Source organism: Mustela erminea, chromosome 1, assembly GCF_009829155.1.
Source record: "Mustela erminea isolate mMusErm1 chromosome 1, mMusErm1.Pri, whole genome shotgun sequence".
Taxonomy (NCBI): Eukaryota; Metazoa; Chordata; class Mammalia; order Carnivora; family Mustelidae; genus Mustela; species Mustela erminea.
Genome location: NC_045614.1, coordinates 130,902,075 through 130,920,689, shown reverse-complemented (window position 1 = coordinate 130,920,689; position 18,615 = coordinate 130,902,075). Strand labels below are relative to the sequence as shown.

Below are 18,615 nucleotides of genomic sequence, written 5' to 3'. Positions count from 1 at the left end.
AGAGAACACAAGTAAGCAGAGAGGCAGGCAGAGAGCGGGGGTTGGGGAGACAGGCTCCCTGCTGAGCAGAGAGCCGGATGTGGGTCTCAATCCCAGAACCCTGAGATCATCACCTGAGCCAAAGGCAGAGGTCCAACCCACTGAGCCACCCAGGCGCCCCTATTATTATTTTTTTAGCTAGGCTCCATGCCCAGTTTGGAGCCTAGCGCAGGGCTTGAACTCATGACCCTGACATCAAGACCTGAGCTGAGACCAAGAGTTGGAGACTTAACAGGACTGACCCATGCAGGTGGCCCAGAATAAACAGGTTTTTTACAAGTATTGCACTTTCTGGCTGAAAAATTTTTCAATGTTTAACAATTCATATAAATATTAATTTGAATAATGTAAATCTAGAGGTTATATCCAGATAGTGTGATACCAATTCTTTACATGATAAGTAGGTGGACACTGAATGAATGATAGACTTGTGAATAGTTCTACTTTTACAAAAATAATTATTTAAGTAATATTTTCATGAAATAAAACACTAAAATTTTAAAATGTCTGATATTCACTAATTATATTTCTTTTTATTTTACTAGAAAGTCTTGCATATTTTTGAATAATAAATATATGAACACATTTTTATTTTTTTCCATTTAATTTTAATTACATATTGCATTAAAGTATATTGAATTTTCACATACTTGGGAATAATTACATTTTTTATTTTTTTAGATCATTGTGTTAAAATCTTTATTATTATCACCAATAAGTGATTTTGCTGAAAATGAAGGCAAGAAAAATGTTTTATGAAATAGCTATGTAATTATTCATGAAATAGTAACACTATATATAATATATACATATACATATTTTAGTATATGCATATACTAAAAATATTGTGTGTGAGTGTACATATGTATTTATACATTCTAGCATTAGTAGCTTAGTTGCTTATCCACACAGCATCCTGACATGTGTAGTGATAACTACAGTTATTTATCTTTGCTATGATACTAACTTAATCCTCTGAAAATGATTTCTTGATGCGTATTTTTTTTGCTGTTGTCATTAGAAAGGTATACCTGCTAAAGTAAGAGGATAGAACATATATTATTTTGCAGTTTGCTTAATTTATGGTTTTACATATTAAGATGTATGAGTGTGTGCCTGCCTTTGTACTCATGTATCCTGTTGATGTCAAGGACAGACCAGATTTGTTCTTGTAGGAGATCACAGTTTAGTTGAGGAGAAAGATACACAAAACTGACATAAGCAAGTACCCATGAAGGACTCTAACGGCATGTTCCAAAATGCCAGGTAGGCCCAGTCATGACAAGAAAATAAATTAAAATGACAATGTGTACATGCTCATTAATGCATTTCTGACATTATAAAAATGTTTTTTGTGGGACATTTGACAAATATGGGAAGGTATAAAATTTAAAATTTTATAAACAAAAATATTCACAATGATATCTAGAGAAAACTACTATTAATATTTTAGCTATAGTTTTTAGTCTTATTTAGGTGTGATTATTTCCTATATACAAAATTTTAAATATTGACTAGTTTTATATGTATGAAAACAAAATTTTCACTTTAAAAAAGAGTGTACATTAAAAATATGAAAAAGTCTAGAATTTTGCTAGTCTTAAATAATATTTTTGGTATACTTCTTTTGTACTGTTCTTGTACATGCACGCATATTTATATGTTGATATATTTATATGTTACATAGTTATTGAAGGAACATCACTGTCTGAGATTCAGGAACACATGAAAAGGGAACTAAATGCTAAATAACAGATAATATCACATCCTAGTGATTTATTTTTATTTTCAATCAAAATAAAGGCAACATAATGGATAAAATAATTCAATATGAGTTTTAATTATCAAAAAAAAATCATTAATTAAGTTTGTTGGCTATTACAATTGCTTTTATGTTGCTCCAAGCAAACTAATAACATGAATGAGGCAAACAAAACAAAACAAAACTTTGTTTAATAATTCACTGAGCCTAGGAGCTCAACTGTGTAGTTTGGATATTATTAGCAAGTGCCTGAAGAAAGAGAAAAACACCGTTTCATGTTTTAGGCTTCTATCGGGAGAAAGTCTCCATCGGCAGCCTTGATGAAGGATGTGTGCTCAAGAGGTATTTCCTTGTACAGGGAAAGAAGCAAAAAGAAGCAACTTAAGGTAGTATTACAGGATTAAACCTTACAGTTTAGGCTGCAGAATTAATTTTTGACCCTAGGATCTAAATAGAATAAAAGTAATTTGTTAATATCACGAATCTTTTTTTATTTTTAAATTTTGAATTGTTACCTCTTGAATTTTTGGGGAGTTAGATTCAATACATTTTTATTTTGCATTTAAGAAGACTTTTAAGGCCATTATTCTGAGCCCATATATATCTGAGAATGTCTGTTAGTTTTCTGTATGAATGGGAATTCACTTGCAGGTGTATAAAATTTCTGATTTTTAATATTTTCTTTAAACTCCTGTCAGATTACTTCATTGTTTTCTGCAAAGGGGAAATCTGAAGTTAACTTGTTATTTCCTTTTCTATTTATAAATTTCAAATTTATCTGTCTTTATAAATCAAAAATTTACGAGGTTCTGTATGGTGTAAGTCTCTTTTTATATTGATCTTTTTTCCTTAGAATGTAGTAACAGTTTGCATCTGCATTCTCAGTTCTTTTTAATCTAAAGAGTTGTTGTTGTTTTATTTGTTTGTTTGTTTGTGTGCTTTTTTTTTTTAGAGTTTATTTATTTGACAGATAGACATCACAAGTAGGCAGAGAGGCAGGCAGAAAGAGAGAGTCGGGGAAGCAGGCTCCCTGCTAAGCAGAAAGCCTAATGACACCAACTCTGACGCCGGTGCTCGATTCCAGGACCCTGAGATCATGACCTGAGCCAAAGGCAGAGGCTTAACCCACTGAGCCACTCAGGCACCCCTGAAGAGTTTTTATGATGAATTTAAATGCAGTAGATTCTGCTTCAGTTTATTTCATTTCCTTCTTGGAAACATCTTCCATGTTCCCTATCCCTTTTCCTTGCTCCAGGCCACAGAAGATGCAAATTTTTGTGTGATTTTCTCTCTACTTAATTTTTCAATTCCTCATAGGATCTACTTTCTTTTTCTTTGGCCATTTATGCTTGCTCTCTCATTACAGGGATTGATTTTGACTCCTTGAGACGGTTCTACTTTGTCTTTCCTGACCCAGAACGTATGTTTCATCTTATTCTCCCCTAATTCCCACTGGTATACAGTTCTGCCGGTCTGTGGTTTCACTTTCCACGGTTTCAGTATCTGAGTTCATCTCAGTATCTGAGTTCATCCTAGGTTCAAAAGCAGATGATCCTCTTTCTCATGTATCATTGGAAGGTCCCTAGTAGCTTAATGCCATGTCATAGTGCCCACATCATTCACCTCACTTCATCTCATCATGTAGGATTTTATCTTCTCACATCATCACAAAAGGGTGATTACAGTGCAGTATGAGATTGAGAAAGAGGGACCACATTCATAAAACTTTAATTACCGTATATTATTAAAATTGTCCCTTTTTTGTTATTATTATTGCTGCTCTCTTACTGGGTCTAATTTATAAATTAACTTGTCATAGGCATGTACTTATAGGAAAAAATATAGTAGAAGGTTCAGTGCTATCTGGGGTTTCAGGCATCCCCTGGGGATTTTGGAACTTATCCCCCACAGATAAGGGGAGACTACTATTTTTAAATTAGATACTTCCCTCTCACTTTCAATTCCTAAAAGGAAATCAAACTGTTTTTACAGTAGTTTAAATATGCTTCGATATATATTCTGAAAAGATTTTAAAGAATACCAAAAATAATGATAAAATAATGAGAGCATCTTCCAACAAAATCAAGGTATCAAATATATCTTATGATTTAATTTTATTGACATTAATCAGATGTTTCCTAATGTCTTCTTCTCTGTTGTTTGTTACATTGCATATTGGACTTAAAAAAACGTTAGATATCATTCTGTTTATCTCCTTCATTTAGAATTACTGAGGCTAGAGAGATTAAGATACTTACCTCTATCTCTCTCAGGTAGTTAGTAGAGGATATGAAACTTCTGTCCCCCGTTCAAGGACTTCTGTCTTACAACATATTTCATCCTGGGTGAAAAATGTTTGACAGGTATATCATTTTTAAAGTCATTGCTTTCCCTTGATTTCCAATTATTTTAGCTTATCTTCTAAGAAAACCGGGTAGAGTATTCTAACAGCAAGGCAGTAGCAAATATCTGTGGTCCTCATTTAGCTGGATAGCTGTATGTCGTAGGACTGGACTTTCATTGGCAAATATTTAATCATCTGTCAGTTTCTTGTTGGTGACTTTGAGCTAATCAATATCCAATCATGCATTTATGCCATCTGTATTCAGTTCAGCTCCAACCATGGACCTGATTCTATTTAGATTGGCTTTGGAATCTATTCTACTCTGCACTCCTGTTATCACTGTTGTGTATTTCTTATTACTGTAGTTTTTTTGAATTCTCCTTGTATTCCTTTCATGCTGTCTTCTTCAATGCTGATTCAAGATGGCTTTAAAAATAATAGTAATGACTGATCATACCCCATAGCAAAATCCTAGTTTCAGAGATGTAAATCACCAGTTAAGATTTGGGACTACATAATTGAAAAGACCCATACAGACCTTCTAAACCCAGGGCTGTGGAGACAAAATCGAACTCTGGGTATCTCTGAGATTCTTTCAGGGATACTGAGAGGTCAAAACTAATTTATTAATAGTTTTAAGGTTTTATTTCCTTCTTACTTTCAATCGTGTGAGTCTTCAGTTGGGTCTTTATAGGGGCTTACTGACCAAATGCCAAAGACGTGTTGAGCTGCCTTCTACTAAGACATAAAGAGATTTGCAAAAGTGCATAATGATGGGGTGCCTGGGTAGCTCAGTGGGTTAAAGCCTCTGCCTTCAGCTCAGGTCATGATCCCAGGATCCTGGGATCGAGCCCCGAATCGGGCTTTCTGCTCAGAGGTGAGCCTGCTTCCCTTCCTCTTTCTCTGCCTGCCTCTCTGCCTACTTGTGATCTCTGTCTGTCAAATAAATAATAAGTTTTTTAAAAATGCATAATGATGTGCTTCTCAGTATTTTATGTTATATAGAGCATAATTTTGTTTTGTTCTTAGAAGTGTTTTTATATTAACATGTAATGAGTTCATTTTTGTTATTTTAAAATGAATTCATAAATATATTAATTTTTTGTGTGTGTAGAAGTTATCACCCACTTTAAGCCCTGAATTTGATTTCGGACTTTAACATTTACAAGTTGTACTATTTACAGCAAGTTAATTAACCATGCTGAGCCTTCAGACTTTAAATACAGGACTAAAATAGGATCAACTAAACATTAAATAAATGCTATTTATTATTAATAAGTAAGATTCAGGATATTTATGTTGCCTTTTTCTTTAGAAGTTGTGAAAACATTTTGTAAATGATAAAGTTTTATAAGACTATTTCAGCTGAGGGACGCGTGGGTGGCTCAGTCAGTTAAGTGTCTGCGTTTGGCACAAGTCCTGATACCAGGCTCCTGGAATCCAGTCCTTAATCAAGCTCCTTGCTCACCGGAGAGCCTGCTTCTCCTTCTGCCTGCCACTCCCCATGCTTGTGCTCTCTTTCTCCTGTCTCTCTCTGTCTGACAAATAAATAAAAACTAAAAAAATATATATATATATATTTTAGCTGTCATTAGCATTCAAGTCTGTAGATGCCCCAAACTCAATCCAATGACATAATTTCCAGAAATCAAAATTCCCGGTGCTATGTTAAATTGCCCACTCTTTATGTGCCTAGAAATAGTACTGCTTTATCTCATGGGTCTTCATGCTCTACATTTGGATCTAGAGTTATGAAAGACTATATGTCTATCAGCATTTTAAACATAATGTTATTTTTAAAATTGAAGATCTGCTCATCACAGAAAGGTTCAAATAAGCAAAGTAATGAAATATTTGTTCTTAGCATGAAATATTTAAGATAATTCTCCATACTTTCTATAAAGATTTCCCGTTTAAATGTTATTTCAAGACTTCAGATCATGAAGTCTCAATTAGGTGTGATTTTCTTTAATGACTGTAACTTCTCTGAATCTCTCTTTAAAGAGAGGGGTGTATCCTGGGGTATCAACCTGCAGCAACTAAGTGCAGTTAACAAAGTGGTTAGAAGATGTGCTCTATTTAAAATCAGGAATCCTGAATACATAATTCAAGAGAATTCCTCTTAATAGAGAAGATAAAATGTAGAAAAATATTTTACACTTCCAGGGGTGAGGATCTTTTTCTTGAGGAAAGCTTCTGTATCAGAGCTACTCTGTACATATGGCAAAAGGATTTAGGTTTTAGCTAAAAAAAAAAAAATAAAATAAATGAAATTTTAAGAATGACTAACAATTTTGTGTGTTCACAAGCTTTGAGTAAAAGATTCATATAAAGACACTATATGCTTTTAATTTTTCACCAGATTAGAGTATATCCATTGTATTTCTCACATTGGTAAAGATAGAGGTGATCTATGCCCATGCTGTTGTTCTATTACATTTTGTACGGTGGCATGCTCTTGCCTGATGGCTGTTAGGAACAGATCAAATCTAGATGGGCAAAGGGCAAATTGGTTGACATTGGATTTAAACCCCTAATCCTATCACTAACTATGCGATGCTCTAATAAATTTAAGCTGTGGCAGCCTGAAGCACACATTATCCACAGAAATTTAAGGCAAGCAAATGTATATGAAACGAATCTGATTTTTAACTCTTCTATGGTGTGGCTATACAGAGAAAAGTAACTACTTTATTTTTGCTATATCTAATTTGTGAATACTTCTCTTGAATCCTAATGTTTGAACAATGTGTGTGGGTGGTAAAGGTAGAGAGGAGTGACTATTCAAATTATTCTGTCTAAGAACAATCCAATTACTTAAAGTGTTGTTCAGTGTTTGTTTATTTTGTGATAAAATTTTTCATTCTCTCAAATTATCTCCTCATCCCTTAAACCACTGTCATCCTATATGAACATGAAGGTATTTGTATCTTTGTAAATTTGAGGATAAAAGGACTTTGTTTTGGTCTTTGGGTGTGGGAACCTACTGGTATCCAGGGCAATGACATTTTTTACTTGTTCAGGACAAATCCTGCAGGTGAATTTGTATTCTATTTTTCTGGTTTGGGTACTGAAAATCTCTCAATCACCTCCCATTGCTGACTCACCTTCTCAACACTATTGACTCCAACCACCACTATCAGACCATACATAGTTTGATAGATGCCATCTCACCACATCATGACAGATGCTATGGTGGGTTCTCTGGCCCTCAGTTTACTTCAATCCATATAAATAGTAAAATCAAATAATCTAATTAAACTGTAAAATCAAATAAATCTGATAAAACTAAAATGTAAACCTTTTCTGTCCTTGGTAACACTTTGCTCTAGATTATTTGTGAAATGCCCTGAAAAGTCACCTCCTGTCAGTGGTTGAAATAGGTAGTCAGGGGAGAAATTCCTTTTGTTGTTGCTCTTTTCAGCAAAGCATTTCTTTTTCTTTCTATAATTTTTTTCCAGGATTAAAATGGAGTGACCTTTACTTTTACTTTTTCTAAGTCATAACCCCCTTCTTTCTCAGTTGAGCTGTGATTTAACAGTGGGATATAGAAAGAGAAATGTTTGAGAATGACTCTGCAAGCCTGTTTTCAGTGTATTACATTAAAACTTAAAAACTCCGGTAAATTATCTTTTAAGATTGGCATGAAGGAGGGCACTTGATGTAATGAGCACTGAGTATTATATGCAACTGATGAATCACTAAACTTTACCTCTGAAACTAATAATACACTATATTAATTAATTGAATTTAAATAAATTTTAAGAAGATTGTATCTAGGCTTGCAAATTCGATGCGTATGTATAAATGTACTTAAAAAAAAAACCACAGGGGCGCCTGGGTGGCTCAGTGGGTTAAGCCTCTACCTTCGGCTCAGGTCATGATCCCAGGGGCCTGGGATCGAGTCCCGCATGGGGCTCTCTGCTCAGCAGGGAGCCTGCTTCTCCTCATCTCTCTCTCTGTCTGTCTCTCTGCCTATTTGTGATCTCTCTCTGTCAAATAAATAAATAAAATCTTTGAAAAAAAAAAAAACACAAACAGCAGAAAGACAAGTCCATAATGTCTTAAGATATTCAGCATCTAGATGGTGACATAAGTCACTGTATTTACACTATATACTTTTCTTTATTTCCCATATTTTCCATTACTTTTATGATCATAAAAATAAGTACTAAATATCCCTTTTTCTTAGAAATACCACAAAAAGGGGTGCCTGCATGGTTCAGTGGGTTGAGCCTCTGTCTTCGGCTCAGATCATGATCTCGGGGTCCTGGGATCGAGTCCCCTATCGGGCTGTCTGCTCAGCAGGGAGCCTGCTTCCCCCTCCTTTCTCTGCCTGCCTCTCTGCCTACTTGTGATCTCTCTCTGTGTGTCAAATAAATAAATCAATAAAATCTTTTTAAAAAACCCACAAAAATGACTTTTCCCAGACATCATTTCCCTATCCCTGCCAGATAACATAGAATAGAAAATGAAATAAAGAAGAGATGAGATGTGATAGGATTATTTGGTCATAGTTGAGAACTTCTTTAGGATAAAACTAACTTATAATTCATTATATATATATATATATATATATATATATATATATACATATATATATATATATATCTTATAATTATGATGAAATTTTAAGCAAAAAATGTGTGATTTTCTTTCTTTCCCCGACTTGATAACATCTGGTTGAAGTACATCAGTTAGCTTGCCTTATATAATAGTGAGATTGCTTATGTAAAGAAGACATAAGAAACTTATTTAAGTGTACCAAAAAAGGATAAACTTTAATCAGAACAAAGAGATTTTTCAAAAGGCAGCATCTTTCTAAAATCCCTATTTAATCTCTAAAATAAAAGGGATGGGCAAATCACCTCTGAGGTCCCTTACTACCACAGTATTCTCTGATAGCATGAAATCCGACTCCCTAATGAAGGATAATGTTGCACTGAATTAGGCCAAAGAGATTTACTGATAGGAAATATGAGAAAACCCTATTAATCAGCAAAGGAAAGGGGCCCAGGACTGGCTTATGACTTTTTTTTTTTTTTTTCAGAATAACAAAAACAAAGTAGACTGCATTTGAGTTTAAATAATGATGTTAAAATAACATCAACATGTGAAACCAAAATTTTCAGTATTTCAATTCTAACATTAAATTACACATTTAAATAAGATATAATTTTGATTATACTCATGGAATTATTTTTTAAATATAATTAGTGCTAGAAGCAAAATATTTTATTCTTTTATTTATTTATTTTTTTGGTATCTCTTATGGCATTCCTTAGGGTCAACCAGATGGGGCTTGATAACTTAATTAATTGCAGTGACACTTCATTTATCAGGAAGCTCCTTTTCAGGCTGATTCACCTGTCTAAAACCCCATAAAAATTTGGAATTTTACCCCAATGCTACTTAAAATTTACATCACACACACACTAAAAAAAGCTTAAAATCAAAGTGAGATAATAAAAACATGAAAAGAGATAGCAGCCTGATAAGGAAGGGAAAGATAACTATGAAAAACACAAGAGCAAAAAAGCTTAGTGATTTAAGATCATTTAATCCAAGAATATCATTCTTATATACCTGCTTAAGTGCTAAAAGAGGCATCCTCATGTTAAGTCTCACTGCAATACTTATGGTTCATAATTATGCTAATTATTTTTTTTTAAATGGTGAAGATTATAATATTTGTATCAAGGTTTCATCAAAGATTATTGAAGAAATAAAACTTTGGCTCTAAAAGTGGATGTATTTCAATTTTCTGAGAAATATACTTTTTAAAAATGAGTTCACTTCATTGTAACAAATTATAAATAAATATAATATTTTTTTACGTATCTTCTTTTTATTCTTCTTTTAGTGGAACACTCTATTATTTTCTAGCTAACATTGGGTTGAAATCTTGCTTTTGTATTTTAAATTCATTATTCTTTCTTTACTTATTTTTTAAAGAGCAGAAGATATTAAGATTCCGAGACCATTCCTTTGGACGGTGTTCATATTGTGAGCTACAAGATCATTTTTAAAACTCTGCTATTTATAACCTCTTACTAGACTCTAGCTACTATGGGTATATAATCCAAAAGTGATTGATGTAGAAGTAATGGCTAGTTTACTGTAGTTAATATACATTTTGTATGTATCCTAAATGAGCAAAAAATTATAATCTTTAAGCATTAAAGGGTTCTGTTTAATCCTCTTTCCCCTTTTTGTGGAGAACTATTAGGAGCCCATCTGGGGGCTGAAAAGGGGCAGGAGTGCTTTTCTAGGAAATTGCATGAAGATGAACGGTAGATCCTGAGATCATTTCTTTGCATCCTGCAGACGTTTAAAGCAGACACAGTCAACAGTAAATGATAGTTAGATAAAGGCTAGGAAACAAAGAATAGAGCTAAACATGGACAGCGAAACTAACAAAATTAAGCAGTTACTGAGAAAGTAAGTGGGAAAAATGTCTGAGAAATGTCCAAAATAGACACTGAAAAATGTTTGAGGGACATTCATGGGATAGTTGGTCTGTTTGTGCTAAATATGTATAAAGGGGCTGGGATAGGGTGAAAAGTTTCTTCTGAGACCTGTACTTCTGAGTACAGGATATATTTGAATAAAAAGTTATGCAACATAAGTTTTAGAACTTTTACTTTGTGCACACTTTTGTAATATCTGTGAAAATGATTCTGATATGTAATATAGTTATATAATATAATAATCCCTGGTATTATTAATAAAAATATATTAATGATGTCTTCAAACAACTCTTTCCTGGGTATTATTACTATAAGGCAGTTTGTCACTTCAAAATTAAAAAGGCAAATCCTAATTGTTGCAGTAAGGACCCATCTAATACCGGTTACATTAATTATAGGTACCATTGCTTTATAATCTAGCAAATGCAGTAATACATTTAAAAAGAGACTATTTTAATTACACAAATTACATTTTTAAAAAATTTTTTTAATTTAATTTTTTTCAGTGTTCCAAAATTCATTGTTTATGCACCACACGCAGTGCTCCGTGCAATACGTGTCCTCCATAATACCCTCCACCAGGTTAAACCCACCTCTTACTCCCTCCCCTCCAAAACCTTCAGTTTGTTTCTCAGAGTCTCTCATAGTTTGTCTCCCCCTCCAATATAAATTACTTTTAATCAAAGGATTGCACCCCTTCATATAGAATAATGATTCTCTTCATTTTTTAAAACCTGTATAAGTTTTTATCAGTTTTTCAACTTAAATTCCCAAACTTAAATTTTATACAGACTGTCAAAATAGTATTAAATTAGCTATTGCTGGGGCAGGTTCAGAATTTTCTTCTAATATCACCATTACCTAGGAATTAGCAATTCATAGTCCTTTAGATTTAACTATTTTTAGTTCTTTGTATAACTAGACTATAAACTCTATGAAGGCAAGGGCAATGTTTAAAAACTTACCACATCACTCAGTGTTTGGTATGTAACAGATAGTCATTATATCAGTGACTAAAAGAATGAATGAATTAGTGGATTTTCCCCTTCTTTCCCAGTTATTTTGGCTGAAACATAATCTTCCTACTCATTGTCAATTCTACTCCTGACTGTTTCCTAAAAGTTAATATAAATTCAAAAGTAATGTCTGTCCATCTTTCTATCTGTACTCCAACTTGGGGTTTCTTGTCTTTATTTCCATTCTGATGATGGCGCTTTCTGCTGCCCTTATTCTCCCACGTTAAACCTTGGCACTTGGTCCACAACCCCATCCCCTCTCTCCCATTATTTCCTCACACAACAGAGTAGATTACTCCATTAAAAAAAAAAAAAAAAAATTAACCGGCGGTTAGAGACCTTTGTCACTGACTCTAAGTTGAATAACTACTTTAAGTTGAGTAAATAGTATTGTGCAACTATGTGAGGACTGTCAGTGAGTAGCATCAGTTGAGCAGAAAACTTAATATTGTGGCTTAGACATCTCTCCCTTACTGTTCAAAGAACATTTCTCTGGTGAGCTTTGGTACACCATAGCAGAATCTGAAGTCTGAATCTGAAATGCAACCTCATTTTACCTCAGCCCAGATATCTAACTTACCCAGCAGCTTCTTGAAGAAATTGTACCAGGGACCAGAGTTACTTTCCACAAAGCATTCCAGATACTGTCAAGGGAGCATTTGACATTCATCTAATAGTTGCTGAGGCTGCTTTTGAAGAAATTTTAGACTCCAGTACAAATTGATGCTAATATTTGAGTTTTGGTAATCCTTCTCCAGGTAGGGATAGCTTTATGGTTATCATAAAAATTGAGGTGTGTGGAGATTGAAGCATTTTTAAACAAATAGCAAGTTAGTTTTTGTTTTTCTTTCATACTTTTATTTACTTTCTTCAAAGGCATAACTAACAGGCTCTAAAATAAACAAGATGAGCTACACAATTTTTTTGAGTAAATCTTTATGTATATTGTTGTGCTCTTTGTATGTCTGTTGTGTCTTAACTCTACATTTTAAAGTCTAGAATCAACTAAATTCTGGAATATATTCCTATAAAGTATCTACCTGTCACACACTCTCAACTATTGCATAGTATTTTGTACAAGGGATTGCTAAAAAGAATAGGAATATAAGCATTTGGTGTTAATGTTGCTGACCTGATACTCATTCATTATCCTCTGGCATGCACCCAGCCCAATTTGAAGCCTATGATTACTATATGGACAGCCTCGGCCCCTGTTGTCACTGATTTCCCTCTTGGCCTTATCTTGCCTTTAGTTTTAAAACAACACATCCTAGTCACAACATGTATTCCCTCTCTTTTCCTGAGAATGAATTATTACCATACTATAAGAATAAACTACTATTTTTGAGTATTTACTGTGTAGGGCTTGCACCATACTGAGAACTTCAAAAGAATATTAGTTAATATTTATTTAATGTTCACTAATTTCTGATACTGTCCTAAGGCCTTTCTTTTACCTACATTATCACATTTAACCTTCCTAAAACTCTGTAATGCATATATTGTTAGCCCTGAATATTATGAATGACCAGAGTATAAATAACTCGGCAAAAGTAGAGAAGCTTTAAAATAGTTGAATTTGATATTTACACTTAGGTTTCTCTGATAGCAAGAACCAGAACACTGTCTCTCAAAACTGATGGTTAGTGCTACCTTCTTTATAGTGTGGCAGTTAGGCCCAGAAGCCATCCCAGGAGGCATTTTCTGACAGATAAAAGGATGTTAGCTTGGGGCCATCTGAGCACAACTTCTCTCTCCCTCAGTGAATTTCAGGTAGCCACACTTCTGTTCAGTCTTTGGCTTTCTCTAGCTCCTTATTTTTTATACTAAAGGATTTTCGACTTCAGGGTCATAACAAATTAATTACTCATCTCAAAATTACTTACAATCTCTTTCCTGATAACTAGAGTTACTTTACAATTTCCTTTATTCTTGGTTACAACATACATCTTTCATATATCAAAAATATCATACTTCTCAACTAAAAATAACAGTACAGTTCTTATTGTCTTGACAAGATTCTTTGCTGACTAAACTTTAGTCAGGCTCTTTCCTGAAGCTTCTTCTAGGTCCACCTGTGTACTTTCTTATAAAATCTAGTTTTTGCAAGACCCCTGGGAAGTCAGTTTAAGCAGAGCAGCCCGCTGTCTCGCCTTCAGTGTCTGATCAGGCTCCTCATTTTCTATCACCCCCTAGGTGCTATCCAATCATCATGGCCCGTCTTCAGCGAGAACCCTTTTTAGGTCAGTTTAGCCAGAATCCGCTTATCCTTGACTTTTCCTTTTAGTAATTTTCCATCAACTGACCCTCACCATATTTATAAATTCCCACTTGTCTGTGTTGTGCTCAGAATTGAGCCCAATCTCTCTCTGCCACTGTAAAATCCCATTACAGTGATGATCCCTATAACCTATTGCAATGGTCTTGCCTTACTTACCATCTCTAATACGTGCCATTGATTTTTATTTTCCTTAACAGGGTAATTAAATCCAGTCATAGAGTATTGAGGAACATTTTGATAATGTTTTCTCGCCCTCCTCCTTCTTCTTCCTCGTCATTGCCATTAATACATTAAGATACTGCCTTATTTGAACACTTCCCATTTTTTCTTTTCCCAATTTCCTAACTAACTATTCATAGAAATCTCTAGTTCAATTCTTCCTTCTCTCTGCTTTTTGAGTCTATGTTAAGAATATATGTTCTATACCTTTCTTAAAGTTAGTTATTTTTATTTTTTCATGAACTATCCTTTTGAAATCTTTATGAAACAATTATGTCCTGTTACATTCAATTAAAGTACTGGTTTTCTGATTTTCACTTCGGTAGTAGTTTGTACAGAGTCATTCACTTATACTTTGAAGGACTTCAGAGTAGGTGGGAAATTATGTAAATTGGAAAATGAAGTGTTTGACCAAAATTTTCACACTCTATTGCTCTTAATCTTAGCAGGAGAAAACAGAACATTGATTTATTTCAGGAAAACATATACTTGTTAAAATAGATACTAGGATAAATTTGAATAACTAATACTTATAGAAAAGAGGATGATGTTGACTCATTGCTGTTTCAGTAGATGAACAAATTTCTGTATTTCAAAAGGTAGCAATATAAATTGGCTTTTCTGTAATTTGTATTTTCTTTATTCCTGTAGACTATTCTTTTTCTTTGATTCATGACATTAATACTGAGAGAGAACAAAATTGCCACCTTAAAATATGCCGTCTTGGCGTATTGATTTTTTTGAATTAAAAATGCTTAAGAAACAGCCAGTGCAAGAAAGACACTGTGACCTCCTTTGTTCCTCTGAAAGCAGAAAATAAATCTCCCATGTGAAGGTATCCTCTCTCTACCAGGAGAGTAAAAGGCTTTATCCCTCGAGATGGAAAATTCAAAGCCGAGAAGGCTGTATGAACGAGCTTTGTTAGTACTTACTACTTTACTTTGAAATTTGATTTTGTTTTTAATGTTGATAAAACTGCAGTTTCCTCAAATGAAATATTTTCTGGATCTGTTAAACGATGGCCACTTACTGTTCTCTTATAACACCAAATCCTTTACTTCTTTGTAAGCAGGTATAAACCATGTGTTATTCTGGATCTTACCTTGTTCAATCCACTCTCAAATCATACACTTACTGGTCACTCTGCACTTAAGTGAGTGAGTTTTTTCTTTCTTTTTCTTTTTTAGCTGTCATGAGTTTTTTGTTATTGCTGTATTTATTTATTTATTTATTTACTTACTTACTTATTTTTGCCCCAGGGGTACAGATCTGTGAATCTTCAGTCTTACTCAATTTTCACAGCACTCACCATAACACATACCCTACCCAGAGCCCATAGTTATTGCTGTTTTTAATGTGTGATTGCATTTGTACAATGGAATGGGTCCTTTGGACTTAGGAATGTACCAAGGAATGAGGAGGAATGAGCCCTAAGTAGGAGATCTACTTAGTATGTGAGAGTCATTCGTGTCAGCTTTCTTAATTATCAGAACTCAGTGATTAATAAGAATTTAATAAATATTTGTAGAATGAATAAAGACGATTATCTTTCCCCTGAATGAGTTCAGTGTCATGAGAGAGATGAATTGCAAGAGAGGCAGAAAGCAGAACCCCATAAGCCTTCGTTATGAACCCCTCCCTCCTTCTACCTTACCTCTGTGCTGAAATTTAATCAAATAGATCTTTCTCTTTCCATTCACAGCCTTTTTGTAAGAGATGTAACAGTTTTATTTGTTGCTTTGCTTATTTAGTGTTGCCATCCCTAGTAGGGTATAATCTCTAGGTGAGCCAAGAGCCAAGATTTGAACAAATCTACCTCATTCAAATTTTCAGCTTAATGGATGTGAAAAAGAACCACTTAGTTAAAATGTATTGATGAATGACTTAGTTCCTGCATGGGTCCATTTTGATTCTGCTGGAAAAAAGGAAAGGGAACACTGGAAAATACTTTTCTTATCTGGTACATCTATCTGATCTATGCATCAAACTTGCCATAAACCCACATTGGTCATCATTTTGTATTGTGTTTTCAATGACAGTTGCTCTCAATAAATTAGATAATTGTTTTCCAAGATAGTATTTAACTAAATATGTAGTGCTACTAGCATTTATAATGGCCACTCTGGAACTGCTGAAAATTAGTTGCCTAAAAACCATTTGGACCTCAGAAATTTTATTTGGGAAATTTTGCATGCAAGTCTGGATTCTTATCATACTTCCCAGCAATTTAAGTATTCCTAAACTGAAGGACCCTAACTTTTTCATCCTCATTGAAATTTTGATAGGAGACTCTATGATAAAGGGACTTAGTCTGATTCTCACTGGCAAAAAAGAAGAGTATCACAGTTGAGAGAAATGATTAACTGGGGTCCATGATTAATTAGCGTTTCTATAAAGATTGGAGATTGCCTCTATTACTTGCAACATCTGCTAGTTGTATAGGGTGCCCAGCAGAAATGCAAAAATGAGAATAATGGGTGGAGAATAGCAAAGGCAAATGGAAATTTCATATTGTCCAAATGGCACTGCTTTATAAGGTGCTTTCAGGTGGCTTTTGAAAGATTTCAGCCATAGAAACACACAAAAAAGCTGACACTTGTGTCTATCCCATCCTTGACTGGGCTGTAATTCAGGAGTCTTTCAGGCCAGACTTCTTCCCAGGTTTAGGGTTACTGACAGGGTTAAATTCTCATAATCCTTCCCTGGGGCTTTGTAACTGCTTACCCTTTGATCTCCAGGTAAAGTGCTGTGAAGTGCATGTAAAGTCCTGTCTCTGTTCACTCCCCTTGTTAATCTTCTCCAAAATTACTTCCCCATTAACAAAGAAAAATCAGAATTCCTCGCACTGGCAAAATGCCTCTTCCCAGTCTGGTGATCTTTACCTTTCCCCAGTTCCTTGCCCTTTTGTCTTATCCTTTGTCTTCTCCCCTGTAAACATTATGCTCTTTACACATTTTTCACTGATTTACAAACACCATAAATCTCTTTTCTTAGGCTGTGCGGTTTGCCATGCCATTTTTCTTTTTGGAGTCACTTCCCCTCTCTTCACTGGCAAACTGTGCTTTTGAGTGCCATCTTAAATGCTACAGCTACTGTAGGCTGCTTCTGAATCTTGTACAGAGGTAGATACCCCGAAGCATTAAATGTATACTTCTGTCATAGTAAGCATACTTATACTGCAACTCATCTGTTTATATGCCAGTCTTCACCACTAGCCAGAGAACTCTCATACATTTTCACTGGCAACTACTTTATAAAGCTGGCTTATTTGGTGATCCTCATTCAAACTTTTGTCAAATGAAGAAATTAACTTGAGAGGCCAGCCCCTCCTAAAATAAAGAGCCTAGTCATATTGGAAGGCTTCTTTGAGAAACAGTGGTCTAGAATATTCAAACCAAATTAAATAATAAAGTATTAAAGATAAAAAAAAAAATCTTTCAGCAATCATGGGGAATACACAATTCTAGAAATAGGAGTACAAAACAGGTTTAAAACAATTACCTACTGGTTTCAAATTTTTTCAGAGAATTTTAGGTAGAAACACTGAATGACACTTTTAAGACTTGACTGAATATCCTAGTAACGAGGTGGTAACTCACTAAGGCTTCAGTTTCCACGGAAGTAATGGTTACTAATAGATTTTCCAGAATTAGTATCAAGATTTTCCAGAATTAGCAGGATACAAAGTAAATGTGGATTAATTGGTTATCTAGGGAGATAATATAGATCACTAAATGCAGAGGGATGACATCAGAAATCTGAGAACCAGCAATATTTTTGGAATAGTCAAAGGAAAGCTATTTCCTACACAGACCTATTTCTGTAGAGTGGATTGATGGGTTGATGACCTTATTTATTTATTTACTTATTTATTTTCATTTATTTCATACTATTTATCTGGTTGCGCCTGGGATGGCATTATAGAGTATGCTTGTGTGTCACACTAGCTAATTAAGGCATTGTCATCATCATCATTTGAAATTTGCCTCGATCTGCCTAGACCCAACAGATCCTATTTTTCCCCCTTGAGTTACACTGGTAACGTAAACCATTTCCTGGCTGAGTCTAAAGCAAAGTAACTAAAAGAATTGAAAAATTCCCAGGTTCTAAATCACATACAAGAGTTATTGGCAGATTGTGTCCAGGAGTAATTCTGAAAAGCCCATAGTTGCCAATTTTAAACTCTAATACTAAACTTTTAATACTTCAGGGTATTGATTAAGCAGTGCTTTCACACAGTACGTCCTAGGATAAATATGTGCATTTACACATGATTTGTTATTCTAGAACATTTTGAGCTTGGTTAGCAAGAATATTAACATATCATTAACTCACTTCTTAATTGAGAACTAAAAAAAAATCTTAAAATAAGTTTTTCTGTTTGTGGCGATTCTACTCAGTTAATGAAATTCTAGAATATGTACTTTGAGAGGTTATTGATTAAATTGTGCATATATTTATGTGGATATGTCAGAATCCACTAT

The 18,615-nt window shown here is 34.2% G+C and overlaps 1 protein-coding gene and 1 long non-coding RNA gene across 2 annotated transcripts in view; one reads left to right on the top strand and one right to left on the bottom strand.

Annotated features, from left to right (window-relative positions):
* SLITRK3 (SLIT and NTRK like family member 3) overlaps positions 1-12,399 on the bottom strand; it is a 100,723-nt gene extending 88,324 nt beyond the window's left edge. The window contains exons 1-2 of the mRNA XM_032342039.1: positions 12,212-12,399; positions 4,060-4,142 (exon numbers count right to left, since the gene is read on the bottom strand). The gene's annotated coding sequence lies outside the window, so the exon portion shown is untranslated. The remainder of the gene's footprint in view (positions 1-4,059; positions 4,143-12,211) is intronic.
* The window catches only part of LOC116590379, a 158,113-nt gene that overhangs the window by 65,370 nt on the left and 74,128 nt on the right, over positions 1-18,615 (top strand). The gene's annotated exons all lie outside the window — the stretch shown is intronic.